The sequence below is a fragment of the Thalassophryne amazonica genome, chromosome 5, assembly GCF_902500255.1.
Source record: "Thalassophryne amazonica chromosome 5, fThaAma1.1, whole genome shotgun sequence".
Classification (NCBI taxonomy): Eukaryota; Metazoa; Chordata; class Actinopteri; order Batrachoidiformes; family Batrachoididae; genus Thalassophryne; species Thalassophryne amazonica.
The window spans coordinates 24,412,120-24,427,862 of NC_047107.1; the positions used below are offsets into that span (position 1 = coordinate 24,412,120).

A 15,743-nucleotide genomic window follows, 5' to 3' on the forward strand; every position below is an offset into this window, starting at 1 on the left:
TATGGTTCTTATTTTGATTTTATTGTTACTGTTTTATTGCTTTTACATTGATTTATAGTCTTCTGTGTTCTTGTTTTATACTGTAGCACTTTGGGATTTGGTGTCAAATGTAAATTGCATTACAAATAAAATTTATTATTATTATTATTAACATGAATATCAGGTCATATAAATATTCCAAATGATACCAATGGTCATGTATACAGGAGTAACTCTGTCTGCTTTAGCATGTAAACGGGTTATTCCTAATGATTCAGAAACCAGAATATTGACCTTAACCCGAATATTAACGGCATGTAAACGTAGTCATTGTGTTTGTGTGGGTTTCCTCCATGACTTGAACAGCGGTGTGAGTGAGAGTGTGAATTTCTGGCGGTCTATCCAGGATGTTCCCCTATCTCTCACTCAGTGATCGCTGGGATAGGCTCCAGCTCCCTCCTGACCGCTTAACTGGAATAAGTGGGTTTAGAAGATGAATGAATGATTGAAAGAGAATGTCATCAGTAGTCCTAACTTGCATTACTTGTAGACTGTGTGAGGAAGGTAGAATACCGGCATAATCTTACATAGTCATGGGCTCAACACGCCCACTCCTCACAGCCTTTGGAAGGCTTTTTTGAGTTGTCTCTGCTTAATGATTGTGGTTATGTACGGTACAATTGTTAAGGGAGGGTTTTGATAACAGATTACGTCAATGAGCGTCCTCATGCAGATCCAAGGGGTGTTTTACAGCTCAGATCCCGTAACAATCTCTATCGTACACGTGGGAAACCTGACAACTGTTTGGGGCATCTATTTACCTGCAGGCTATGTGGGGCTTCGGTCGCTGCACCTGCTGAAACTCCATCTGTCCGGGTTTAATATTTAAAGAATGTTTGAGAGTTTGGTTCTCCCTAGAGATCAGGATCAGTGAATCCTCCTCTTCCTGCTCAGCATAGCAGCACAAACACAGGGATCTAATCCAGCTCAGGTAATCACACATTATTTTATTTATTGTCATTTACAAACTATTTTCTCTGAGATTAATTTCATGAGTATTTTATAGATTATTTTCATGACAGCGGCGCTCATTCTGGCATCTGTACTATTCATAAATATGTGCTTCTTGTTAATTTAATCATTGATTATAAATGAGGTGTTAAAATAACTATTACAGAGCCAATTAATAAAGCAAAGATTAAGTATTTTAATAGAGTATGAGATAATAAAGTTTTTGTGGAGAAAGGTCAGAACAGCTAAGGAAAGGATTCCACAGTGAAACTGTTTAACATCTGCAAATACTTTCGTCTGCACATCAGTCACAAATGAAATGTGGTTTGAATGAATCTGATTATCTGCAGATTTTGTACACTTTCTTATCTCTACACAGTGGCATAAAACCAACAGTCCGACACACAATGTATGTGAATTCTGAGAGTACGTCCTATTCACTTACCTTTCTGGGAAAGAAAGTGGGCAGACATCATTCTGTGGCCCCCGCAGGCAAACAGCGTGAGTAGAAAACACACACCAAACAACAATGCCACAGCAAGAAAAGGATTTTAGCTCAAACACAAAAACGTTACAAAATCTAAAGTGTGCATTTGTGTGCATCAATGGCACAATAAAATATAGTACCAGTGTGTTGCCTCTGGGGATCCATGGGCTCTAGATTGGGTAGTGTTTATAAAATTGGTAGCTGACATTTCAGCAGATGCATTTCAGCTGGAGATTGAAGATGCAAGCCTTGCAGTTAGGTTTTTTTGTTAAGTTATAGTGTTTGTGAAGCGTTGTGTTGCTCAAAAAAGCGAAAATTAAAAGGTGAAACAGTGTGAATCTGAGCAAAACACAAAAGAAAGAGTGGACTTCTGCTGAGAGCCCCTCACAGCAGCCGGCCGCGGGGTCAATAGATGGGTTTCCGATCCGGCACATTTCCCGTGACCCTTTGCGTTAGCAGTCATGTTGTGTGGCAATCAAATTTTACAGGCCACTGATTCAGTTTGTTAATAAAGAGATGTCGGCACATTACATATTGTCCCAAGCGACAATATACTCACAATCAAGGCACATATTGTCGCTCCTCATCAGAGCAAGAAGTAAAACTTGATGTTTAACTGTGAATTTTTTTTTCACTCTGTCTCTCTCTTTCTCACACACACACACACACACACACACACACACACACACACACACACACACACACACACACACACACACACACACACACACACACACATCTCTCATTACATCTGACAAGAACATAATAAAATCATCTGCATTTATTTATTTATTCATTTAATATGCTGCTTAAATTCAGCAGGTGGTGTCATCTGATCTGAGGTCATAGCCCAAAGGTGTTTTTTTTTTTGTGACCATCGCGTGTCGACTGCTAACCTACGACATGGGTAAGCGGCACACGGAGGTCTAAAAAGTAGGCTTTCCGTGGATGCACACCAGGTTCTGTTGTACATTTTATCACTGTGAGCGCATGAAAACTGACACATTTATTTTCTTGAAAGCCTTCTCGACAGCGCAAGGACTTTTTGCGACCAGTGCACACAGGACAGAGGAAGATGGTTTGATCCATCCTGTACTAACTGGCGATGCGTAACGTGGAGATGCTTTTGCACAGGCTGCAGAACATCACATTGTTTCGTCATGACTTTTACCACTCAGATGTTGGCGAATTATTCATTCGGGTGATACTGACTCAATAATAATAAAATGCCAGCGCTGCTTCTGCTGCTGCTGTGGATCAGCGCAACAACTGTGGGTGCAGCATACTGTAAATCCCGGTGTGATTGTTCCGCCGTCAGCAGCCCAAATCATCCTCATCTGCATGTACACAACAATTGTAGGCTTTCATTTCCTCTAACATGTACGCACGCACACCGTATACCAAATAGTTGACAAGATCTGGGAAGGTGTTGGCTGGGAACGCTTCCTCATCCGAGCACCATTCTTCTTTTCCGATTGTGTTCGGGTCCTTACTGTCAATTTCAGCAATTTTCTGTAAATACCTCGCTTTGTAAATTTGATTCAATGTGTCACGATATATTGTTTTTTCCTTCTTGCTATTTTTATTTGGCAGCTTTGACGTCAACATTATCGTGGCGATGTCACTGATCTCTATATAATAGATCAGTGACAAAGAAAGTTGACAAAAAGAAAGTTTTCTAAAAATAGACAAACACACTGCTTCACTTTAAATGTGTACTAAGTCTATTTGAGATAATCCATGTGGACTCTTTCTAAAAGGCTTTATTTTACTCTGTGTCGCGTTGGGAAAAGGTAGCTTTTGTGCTAAATTGATTAGCTGTTACTCGGCCTGTGTGCATGTTCTAGTCTTCTTCTGTTTGTTTTTTTTCTGGGGATGTTACAGCACCACACACAGGCCTGGCATATGTACTACAATGTTAAATAAAGCTTCGAGGCACAGAACTTGCCTCGAACATTTTTTGTAATGGAATCATTCGAATTACTCGACTAATCGTTTCAGCTTTAGTGATTTGATCTCGGACTGTAATCTTGAAGAATAATTCACAGGCCCACATACATATAATTTCATGTTAAAGAGAGCTGAAATGTTCCAACAGCGTTCTTGGGACGTTACTAAGAAATGTATAAAACACAATTTGCAATAAATTTGATACTTTTCAATTATCTAAAAATCATAAGCAAGCAAACAATTTAGACAGCAAGGAAGAAAGAAAAGACAGACAGACGGACGGACATACAGATCAAATTATAGATATTACTTCTTGCATATCTTATATTTTCAATATAATGGATTTCATGCTTAAATAAGAGCCAATCTATTTCCTTTTAGAGATATATATATATATATATATATATATATATATATATATATAAATTTAAAACATCCCTGCAACGTTCCGCAAACATTACTAAAGAACTAGAATTTTGAAGTGAGTTATGGATTTTACAAAATAAAAAGAAGCGCTAATTACAGACAATGCTTTTAAATCATTAAGTTCCTTTTCCCATTTGATTTACTTCAGAAAAAAAATCTTTTAAGGATCAATTTAAATGTTCTGAGAACGTTCTCACAATGTTAAAACACCAGTGACATTCATGACCTTGTGAGAACCATAGGGTAACGTTCTCTTCTCACCTTATGTCACATCTCCTTGTACTCCTGTGTACTTCCTTCATCTCTCCAATGTTCCCAATTATTTTTATCCAACTTCTTTCTCTTTATTCCTTCCTGTACATCTTCATTCACCCATTCTCTGTCTTAATTCCTCTGTTCAAATGTCACACCCAGTATTTTCATAGCTGTCTCCCTTTCCACATCTGCAGTAGTTGTCCAGAATTACTTCACCTCTGTACTGTGCCTGTTTTATCTTCTTCATCATGAATTTCATTCAGCAGTCTCACTCCTTCAGCTTCCACCAGCTGATCCTTGGTTTGGCTCTCAGTGTCTTCCTGTTCTTCACCTCCAAAGTCTTCCAACAAACCACTATTCAATGCTGTCTGACTCCACTCTTCCCTGCCATTGATATAGTCCACCTATGTGAACCTTCCTTCACTCTTATATGTTGCCCTGTGCTCCTCCGAAAATAAGTGTTCACAACAGCCATTTCCATCTTTTTTGAAACCTCTGCCACAGTCTATCCTTCCATATTCCCATCCTTGATACCATTTCCACCCATTACTCTTCATCACTTCTGTTGCCTTCACCAACATACCCATTGGAGTCTGCTCCAATCACCACTCTTTCTTGCTTTGCTACACTTTCTACCGCACTCCACAAATCTTCTTTCTCTACCATTTCACAACCTACTTGTGGTGCATATGTGCTGATGACTTTTATCATCACCCCTTCAATTTCCAACTTCATGCTCATCACCCTGTCAGACACTCACTTTATCTCCAACACACTCTTCCTTTAGAATGAAGTCCTTATAAACCATGAGGCCCCTTGCTTATCTCAAGCTTTCACAACATCAAATGGATAGGAGTCTCTGACTCTCTCTGGATGGGATGTCAGTCCGATGCAGGTTACTTCCCCAGCCACGGCTGGTGCCCATTTTATAGCTGGGTGGACTGAGACAACATAGATGAAGTGTTTTGTCCAAGGACACAGACAGGTGGCATGAGTGGTACTCAAACCCAGATCTACATTTGGACAGGCCAGCTCCTTATCCACTTAGCTATCTGCTCTTTAGAAGGACCGCAGAACTGTTTTTCCTTCCAACCATGCCATGATACAAGAGTTTGAACCCACCTCTGTTGCTGCTGGCCTTATTTCCTTTCCATGTGGTCTCTTGAACACAGTATATCACAGCCCTATCACAGATGAAATGATTGTCCAAAATGCAGTGACACATGAGGTACTGTTCAGAGACCCTGGAAGAGGTGGAGACACTGAAGGCAGTGTTGAAGATTCTGGAGACATGGGCACAGCTAAAGACTCGGCTCTGAGGATGCCACTGAAGCTGTCCCTGAAGACTCTGGTGGCATGGGCGCTGCTGAATGCACTGCTGAAGACTCTGGAAGTGTGGGCATCACTAAAGGCGCCACTGAAGGCTTTGGAGCCATGGGCACAGCTGAAGGCGCCACGGAAGGTGTGGGTGCTGAAGACTCTGGAGAGGGTGCCACTGAAGATGTGGGTGCTTCTGAGGGTGCTGCTGAAGATGTGGGCATCACTGAAGGTGCGCTGAATAGTGTGGAAGTGTGGGTGGCGCTGAAGGTAGCGCTGATGACTCTGGAGGTTTGGGCACCACTGAAGGTGCCGCTGAAACTCTGGAGGTGTGGGTGCTGCTTAAGGAGGTAGAGATCCTGAAGCCTTTGGAGGGGGCACTGAAGACTCTTGAGTTGAGGGCGCTGCTGATACCCTGGAGGCGTTTTCAGCAGCAGGAAACTGGGAGACTAGTCAGGATTGAGGGAAGGATGAATGCAGCAATGTAGCAGGAGACAATCCTGGATGAAAACCTGCTCTAGAGCACTCTTGACTTCAGACTGGGGTGACGGCTCATCTATCAGCAGGACAATGACCTTAAGCCCACAGCCAAGATATCAAAGTAGTGGCTTCAGAACAACTCTGTGAATGTCTTTGAGGGGTCCACCCAGAGCCAAGACCTGAATCTGATTGAACATCTCTGGAGAGATCTGAAATGGCTGTGCACCGATGCTCCCCAACCAACCTGATGGAGCTTGAGTGGTGCTGCAAAGAGGAATGGGCAAAACTGCCCAAAGATAGGTGCACAAACTTGTGGCATCATGTTCAAGAAGACTTGAGGCTGTAATTGCTGCCAAAGGTACATCAACAAAGTATTGAGCAAAGGGTGTGAATACTTATGTACAAAGTAAATAAAAACAGAATACAATGATTTGCAAATCCTCTTCAACCTATACATTCAATTGAATACACCATAAAGACAAGATATTTAATGTTCAAACTGATAAACCTTATTGTTTTGTGCAAATATTTGCTCATTTTGAAATGGATGCCTGCAACACATTTCAAAAAAGCTGGAACAGGGCCAACAAAAGATTGAGAAAGTTGATGAATGCTCAAAGAACACCTGTTTGGAACATTCCATAGGTGAACAGGTTAAATGGAAACCTAGTGAGTGTCATGATTGGGTATAAAAGGAGCATTCCCAAAAGGCTCAGCCATTCACAAGCAAAGATGGGACGAGGATCCCCACTTTGTGAACAACTGCATGAGAAAATAGTCCAACAGTTTAAGAACAATGTTTCTCAAAGTTCAATTGCAAGGAATTTAGGGATTCCATCATCTACAGTCCATAATATAATCAGAAGATTCAGAGAATCTGGAGAACTTTCTACACATAAGCGGCAAGGCTGAAAACCAACATTGAATGTCTGTGACCTTCGATCCCTCAGGCAGCAGTGCATTAAAAATCCCCATCATTGTGTAAAGGATCTTACCACGTGGGCTCAGGAACACTTCAGAAAACCATTGTCAGTTAACACAGCTTGTCGCTACATCTACAAGTGCAAGTTAAAACTCTACGATGCAAAGTGAAAGCCATACATCAACAACATCCAGAAACGCCGACACCTTCTCTGGGCCCGAGCTCATTTGAAATGGACAGACGCAAAAGTGGAAAGTGTGCCGTGGTCTGATGAGTCCATGTTTCAAATTGTTTTTGGAAATCATGGACATTGTGTCCTCCGGACAAAAGAGGAAAAAGACCATCCAGATTGTTACCAGCGCAAAGTTCAAAAGCCAGCATCTGTGATGGTATGGGGGTGTGTTAGTGCCCATGACATGGGCAACTTACACATCTGTGATGGCACTATCATGCTGAAAGGTACATCCAGGTTTCGAGCAACACATGCCATCCAAGCAATGTCTTTTTCAGGGATGTTTCTGCTATTACAACAGCCTGGCTTCATGTAAAAGAGTGCGGGTACTAGACTGGCCTGCTGCAGTCCAGACCTGTCACCCATTGAAAATGTGTGGAGCATTATGAAGCACAAAATACGACAACGGAGACCCCAGATTGTTGAACAACTGAAGACATACATCAAGCAAGAATGGGAAAGTATTCCACCTACAAAGCTTCAACAATTAGTGTCCTCAGTTCCCAAACACTTATTGAGTGTTGTTAGAAGGAAAGGTGATGTAAACATACCACTGTCCCAGCTTTTTTGAAACGTGTTGCAGGTGTCCATTTCAAAACGAGCAAATACGAGGTCTATTAGAAAAGTATCACACCTTATTATTTTTTTCAAAAACCATATGGATTTGAATCACGTGTGATTGCGTCAGACAAGCTTGAACCCTCGTGCGCATGCGTGAGTTTTTCCATGCCTGTCGGTTGCATCATTCGCCTGTGAGCAGGCTTTGAGTGAGGAGTGGTCCAGCCCCCTCATCGTTGTTTCATTTCCAGGAAATGGTGGAATGATTTGGGCTTTTTATCCATCAGAATTTTTTCAGAAACTGTGTTGTGTGGGCCGCCAGAAGAGGAGGTACTGCTGGCCCACCACCAGTGGGCGCCCTGCTGAAGTGCGGGCTTCAGGCACGAGAGGGGCGCTGCCGCCACGGACACAGCCGGGGGGGACAGCTGTGACTCATTATCTCTGACAGCTGTCACCCATCTACTCAACATCATCTCACCTCCATAAAGACCAGAAGTCAACTCACCTCGTTGCCGAGAGTATCGTACTTCGTTGGAGGTAATATTCTCAGCCATTTGTGTTACAACATATCTGTATATTGTGAGTGTTGCAGGAGTACCGGTCCCTCTTTTCCGTGGAGGCTGAGTGAGTGCAGGACGGCACTCTTTTCCCCTGAGGACTCACTGCGGTACTCTGCAACATATTGAGTGAGAGGTGGAGGTGGCATTCCCACCGTTGTGTTACTGGGTGTACACACACCCACACTTGACTGTCTTTGTTCTCGCCAGCAGTACCAGATCCGACAGTCGGGGACGGTGATCACCTGGGAATTCGGGACTTGGCGGCTCCAGTATTCACCAGGTCCTGGTGGCAGCGGGAAATCGTGTGGTTTCCGGCTCTTCTCGGACAGACATCTTCTATCCTCGAGCCTGCCCACACGTCACCTTTGTGGATTGACTGTAATCATATTCTGAGATTGTCTGTATGTTCATTGTGCACCTTCACAACATTAAATTGTTAATTTTTTGGCTCATCTATTGCACGTTCATTTGCGCCCCCTGTGTGGGTCCATGTCACTACACTTCACAACAAACTGTTAGAGACTGGCAGCTGGAAAACCATTAGAAAAATTCATCTGGCTTTCGGTGAAAATGTTACGGGCTTGGTAGAGAATAAGGAGTGTTACTGTCGCTTTAAGGATGGCCCCCAGCGGCTGTGGGGCGCGCCGCGCTCCGAAGCCGCCATCACCATTTCATTTCTAAAGGGATGGCTGACTTTCTCTGGTTATCACAAGAGCTGGACATCAACCATTTTCCGTCAGATTTCACTTTTAACAAGAGATTTTGTCATGGAAAGCCGAGCGGAGGCTTCGCGTGTCACTATGGATTCGCTACTGGAGCGAGACAAAACCACCTCTGTTTTGGTTTCACAGGACGGCTTTGAGATAGCGTTCAGACAGCTGTCAGTGGTTTATCCATCGAGTGATTATCTGAGAAATTGTGGATGTGCCTGGACATGCCAGAACATGTCCCGTGAGGCTTCTCACGGCGTTGCTGTGCGCCATGCGGCACCACCGCGACGCGCGAAGCCTCCGCTCCTCTTTCCAAGACAAAAACTCCTGTAACAGTGGAATGTGCCGTTCATTTCCAAACTGGACGCTGTGTTTTATCTGGGACGTCGTCTGATTAGCACAGGATTTGTGAAAAGACGTGGACATCATTGGCACATTGAGACAGACGTGCGGAGGAATTCCGCGCGTTGCGGCGGTGCCGCATGGCGCACAGCAACACTGTGATGAAGCCTCATGGGACATGTTCTTGCATGTCCAGGCACATCCACAATTTCTCGGATAATCACTCGATGGAAAAACCACCGACAGCTGTCTGAACGCCATCTCAAAGCCGTCCTGTGAGACCAAAACGGAGGTGGGTTTGTCTCGCTCCAGTAGCGAATCCATCGTGACGCGTGAAGCCTCCGCTCGGCTTTCCATGACAAAATCTCTTGATAAAAGTGAAATCTGCCGGAAAATGGTTGATGTCCAGCTCTTGTGATAACCAGAGAAATGGCACACAATGGTCACGGATCCAGACAGCCATCCGTTTAGAAGTGAAATGGTCGTTCAGCCTGTCGATGGCGGCTTCGGAGCGCGGCGCGCCCCACAGCCGCTGGGGGCCATCCTTAAAGCGACAGTAACCCTCTTTATTCTCTACCAAGCCCGTAACATTTTCACCGAAAGCCAGATAAATTTTTCTAATGGTTTCCAGCTGCCAGTCTCTAACAGTTTCTGAAAAAATTCTGATGGAAAAAAAGCCCAAATCATTCCGCCATTTCCTGACAATGAAAATCCGATGAGGGGGCTGGACCACTCCTTACTCAAAGCCTGCTCACAGGCGAATGACGCAACCAACAGGTGTTGAAAAATTCACGCATGCGCACGAGGGTTCAGCTTGTCTGACGCAATCACACGTGATTCAAATCCATATGGTTTTTGAAAAAAATAATAAGGTTGGATACTTTTCTAATAGACCTCGTATTTGCACAAAAACAATAAAGTCAATCAGTTTGAACATTAAATATCTTGTCTTTGTGGTGTATTCAATTGAATATAGGTGAGGAAAATAAGTATTTGAACACCCTGCGATTTTGCAAGTTCTACCACTTAGAAATCACGGAGGGGTCTGAAATTTTCATCTTAGGTGCATGTCCACTGTGGATGACATAATTTTAAAAAAAATCGAGAAATTACAATGTATGATTTTTAATTATTTATTTGTATGTTACTGCTGCAAATAAGTATTTTGTCACCTGGGAAAATCAATGTTAATATTTGGTACAGTAGCCTTTGACTGCAATTACAGAGGTCAGACGTTTCCTGTAGTTTTTCACCAGGTTTGCACACACTGCAGCATTCAGGTCAGGTCTGGAGACTGGCCAGGCCACTCCAGGACCTTGAAATGCTTCTTACGGAGCCCCTCCTTTGTTGTCCTGGCTGTGTGTTTGGGGTCATTGTCATGCTGGAAGACCCAGCCATGACCCATCTTCAATGCTCTTACTGAGCGAAGGAGGTTGTACATGACCCCATCCATCCTCCCTTCAATACGTTTCAGTCGTCCTGTCCACTTTGCAGAAGAGCACCCCAAGAGTATGATGTTTCCACCTCCATGCTTCACGGTTGGGATGGTTTTCTTGGGGTTGTTCTCATCTTCTAAACATGGTAAGTGGAGTTGATTCCAAAAAGCTCTATTCTGGTTTCATCTGACCACATAACCTTCTCCCATGCCTCCTCTGGATCATCCAGATGGTCACTGGTGAACTTCAAACGTGCCTGGACATGTGCTGGCTTGAGCAGGGGGACCTTGCTGCCCTGCAGGATTTTAAACCATGACAGCATTATGTGTTACTAATGTAGTCTTTGTGACTGTGGTCCCAGCTCTCTTCAGGTCATTGACCAGGTCCTCCTGTGTAGTTCTGAGCTTTCTCAGAATCATCCTTACCCCAAAAAGTGAGATCTTGCATGGAATCCCAGATTGACAGTCATGTTGTTTCTTCTACTTTCTAATAAATAATCATAACTTTTGTTGTCTTCTACCAAGCTGCTTGCCTGTTGTCCTGTAGTCCATCCCAGCCTTGTGCAGGTCTACAGTTTTGTCCCTGGTGTCCTTAGACAGCTCTTTGGTCTTGGCTATGGTGGACAGGTTGGAGTGTGATTGATTGAGTGTGTGAACAGGTTTTTTTATACAGGTAGCAAGTTCAAACAGGTGCAATTAATACAGGTAAAGAGTGCAGAATAAGAGGGCTTCTTAAAGAAAACCTAACAGGTCTGTGTGAGACAGAATTCTTGCTGATTGGTAGGGGATCAAATACTTATTTGCAGCAGTAACATACAAATAAATTATTAAAAATATCATACATTGTGATTTCCGGATTTTTTTTTTTTTTTAGATTATTTCTCTGACAGTGGACATGCACCTAAGATGAAAATTTCAGACCCCTCCATGATCTCTAAGTGGGAGAACTTGCAAAATCGCAGGGTGTTCAAATACTTATTTTCCTCACTGTAGGTTGAAGAGGATTTACAGTGTATTCTGTTTTTATTTACATTTTAAACAATGCCCCAACTTCACTGGAATTGGGGTTGTACATGTGATTTCTTACTTTATTAGTTTTAATAAATAATAAATTTAATAAAAAAAAACTTTTTTCATGTTGTCATTATGGGGTGTTGTGAGTAGAACTTTGAGAGAAAAAAGTAATTGACTCCATGTTGGAATAAGGCTGTAGCATAACAAAATGTGGGAAAAGTGAAGTGCTGTACTTTCCAGATGCACTGTACATATTTACTTTCAACTTGACCTTTAATATTTGCATTAATTATATCTGTTGTTTGTTTTGGTTTTCTTGTGGCTATAACATGTTTCCTAAATGTGATACAGTCATCAACAAAGCTGTTCATAATGGCTGATCCAGGTTGGGACCACCATCTGTTCCCTGTGGTTTGTTGGTAAAATGACTGGAGCTGCAAAAGACAAAAACTCTCCGAGAGAGAAGATATGTTGCAGACAGACAGGCGCAGCAGAGAAGGTTAAATATTTCAGCTGCTTCACTGGCTCTGTTGAGAAGCACTGAAGCAGTCAGTGGATCAGAACAAAACCTGGCAGAGTTTGGCTTGAAGCCAGCCAGGTCCACCAGAAGCAGGCTGAAAAAGACAACAAACAAAGAGGAATTCACACACTGACCTCTCGATCCCTGATAATGGGAATATTTGATGCCCAATAACACTGCAAAATGACTGTGTCTCACATAATCATCTATCGTCTTCTGCTGCAGATGGCAGAGAATTTGTTATAATGACCGGTAGTATTATTTTCCTACTGACGTGAATGCTACAACAGTGTTTTAGGGCCACAGGAATTTTTTTTTTTTTTTAGACTTTGAGAATAAAGTCATAATATTACAAGAATAAAGTTGTAATTTTATGAGAATACAGTTGTATTTATATGAAAAGCAACGACTGGCAGCGTCGTGCCAACGTAGTTATTCCCACGAGGAATTGTATCCTCTGGCACCAACGCCAGGGGATACAGCCCCACAACACCAGCTCTAGCCATCTCCTCTGGAATAGATACATTTTCTTGCATATTCTTTTCAAAGTTCTGATACTAGTGATGATGTGGTGCAGATGGGCCAAAAGATGAAATATTTATTTGTAAAACCTATACTAAAGTATAACTTAAAGTGCTCCACAGATGTCATTTTGAGATGCAGAGTTTTTACCTCCACCAAGGAGGTTATGTTTTCAGTCACGTTTGTTTGTTTGTCTGTCTGTCTGTTTGTCAGCAGGATAACTAAAAAAGTTTTGAACGGATTTTGATGAAATTTTGTGGAGTGGTTGGAAATGACGAGTGGAACAAGTGATTCAATTTTAGTGGTGATCCGGATCACGATCTGGATCCAGGAATTTTTTAAAGGATTCTTCACCATTGCAGGATAGGGGGAATTTTGACATTGTAGTTTCTAAATCCACAAAAACAAGGCAGAAAGGCTTGAAAAAAATTAGGGTGTAACATAGTCAAATGTTCTATCAAACAACAAAGTTTGGTGATGATCGGATCCGGATTTTGGATCTGGTGATCCAGAATATGCAAAAATATAGGGAAAATGGAAAATGTGTCAGTGTGAGGTGACAAATGAAGCTAGAGATGCACAACTAACACCAAATTGTAGCTGAATCTGTACTGATTCAGTAAGGTGTCATCAGATTTGATGTAGCTTCAAATGTTATGGAGCTAGATCCAGAAGAAAACCGCCATTACCGAAAAATTGTTTTTATACAATAACTTTTGAACTAATAAAGACATAAAAGTGATTTCAAGTTCTAGTGGTATGTTTTCATGGTCAAGGATGTCAAATATAAAGGAAAGAAAAGTGTATGTATCATAGTTTTGGTTGTAACATTGAATTGTTGAATAGATCACTGTGCCAAGGAGGGAATCTCTTTAGGGTCAGTGACCCTATGGCCTTGTTTAGAGAAGTGTTTCATAAATGTTAAAAAATTCATATATTTTGCAGTTTAGTTGAATAATAAATTGAATTTTGTCTCTTATTTGTTTTTGTCTATAAGCACATGCAATATCAATATCAGTGCTCAGATGACAGTAGCTTCTGGGAAAGGTGCAAGTTGCAATAAACTGTGATGTCAAGCGCTAAGGATACATGCTATGCAGTCACAGCAGATGAAACTTTTTTTTACTACTGAGCAAACATCATTGTTAGACTTTTTTAGGTTCAATGATTCCACGGCGTGTAGATGTTATGGCGTCAGTGACCCCATGGCCTTGGCAGAGGTTTGCACTCTCTGAGTGCTTCTAGTTCTCTCATAAAATTCAGTCTTTATTCTTATAAAATTACAAGTTTATTCTTGTAATATTCTGACTTTGTTCTCATAATATTACAAGTTTTTCTTATAAAATTCTGACTTTATTCTTGTAATATTATGACTTTATTCTTGTAATATTATGACTTTATTCTCATAAAATTACAAGTTTATTCTTGTAATATTATGACTTTATTCTCGTAATATTAAAAGTTTTTCTTATAAAATTACAACTTTATTCTCATAATATTATGACTTTATTCTTGTAATATTATGACTTTATTCTCGTAATATTAAAAGTTTTTCTTATAAAATTACAACTTTATTCTCATAATATTATGACTTTATTCTTGTAATATTATGAGTTTTTTTAATCTCGTAAATTACAAGATTTTTTTCCCATAATATTATGACTTTATTCTAAAAAAATAAAAAATAAAAAATGAATGTGGCCCTAAATGCCATTGTAGAATGCAGCATTAGGTGCTAAAAAAAATAACATCATTTAATCTGGGCATTCACTTTAGTAGCTCCAATCCTTAGTCAACACTTGGCCCCTGCAGGAGCCACTGTACAGTTGTAATCTCCACAATCTTGTCTCCAGATGTTTTGTTTACACAAAGGCACTTTGCTTTTTCTTGATATTTGTTGACCATAAATAAACTGTCTTTTTGTTTAGAGTTTTTTGTTCAGTCCCTGAATTTTTTGTATGCTCTACATGTCCAATTTTGTCTCAGGTGCCTGGGAGACAGCAAATCAACCTCCCCACCCTGAGGACCCTGCAGTGTCCTCACATGCCAATCGTGTCCCAGCGACAGTTCAGGTCCTGGGGCATTTACCAGGCAGCGTGCCAGAGCTGAAGGAAGACACCTCATGTCCAATAATTCACAGCAGGCCACGAGGTCAGGATGAGGGTAACACAGCAGGTTAGACCCCTCCCACATACGAACACTGTGGTGTGTACCATCCATCCTGAGAGGTAAAGTGGGTTAACCCACATATAGGTCATTTGAGCTACATAAAATATCACCTGATATTAAATGGTCACAACAACAAATTTGATACATGAGCGTTTTCACTGATATCAGAATTTTTGGTGCGCCAGCTGTTTTGCCCACGTCGGTGGCATCAGGGAGGAAACAATAGATAGAGGAAACTTTCATTCAACTCTCTCCAATGGCGAAACGTTGAGAAAATGTTGAAAATTTGTGAGACAGTTGTCAGATATAGAGACTCAGCAGTGAAGCAGGATGACACTATGAGATGAAGATGAAGTTAACCGGTGAAGAAAATTGTGTAAAATCTGCTGGTCAGAGAGTGAGAGTTCACTACCTGCTGTTACGTACATGGACATCATGAATTATTTATTATTTTCACCAGGACCTCTCCGAGGGCTGAAAAACTACAAAAGCTTGGATGTTTATAATCAGTTTGTTTGTGGCTGGGTCAGAGAAGATCACAGATCGTGAAGGACAAACATTTCAGCACATTCACATTGCACTGATTAGACTGGTCAACATGATTTTTCTTGCATGGAGTTTTTCAGTGGATTTGGGGTAATTTGGGGAACTGAATCCGAATCTGGAGTTAGTTTTTGAGATATGAAGACATATTTCTCATATCAAGCATTGAAGCAAAAGCTGCAGTCTCACACACCTCTTCAGCGCCATGAACAGTATTATGGCTCTTGTTCATATTTCGTGAACTTGGTTTAAAAACTGCTTTTGAAGCTGCTTTTGTGCACAATTAGTGGTGTCAAACTCGTGTGTGAATG

At 41.5% G+C, this 15,743-nt stretch overlaps 1 long non-coding RNA gene across 1 annotated transcript; it reads left to right on the forward strand.

The window, feature by feature from the left end:
* The first annotated feature begins 841 nt into the window (after positions 1–841).
* LOC117510197 lies at positions 842–15,018 on the forward strand. The gene is made up of 3 exons (XR_004560643.1): positions 842–970; positions 1,341–1,491; positions 14,707–15,018. It is a non-coding gene; the product is annotated as an uncharacterized LOC117510197 (long non-coding RNA).
* The last annotated feature ends 725 nt before the right edge of the window (positions 15,019–15,743 follow it).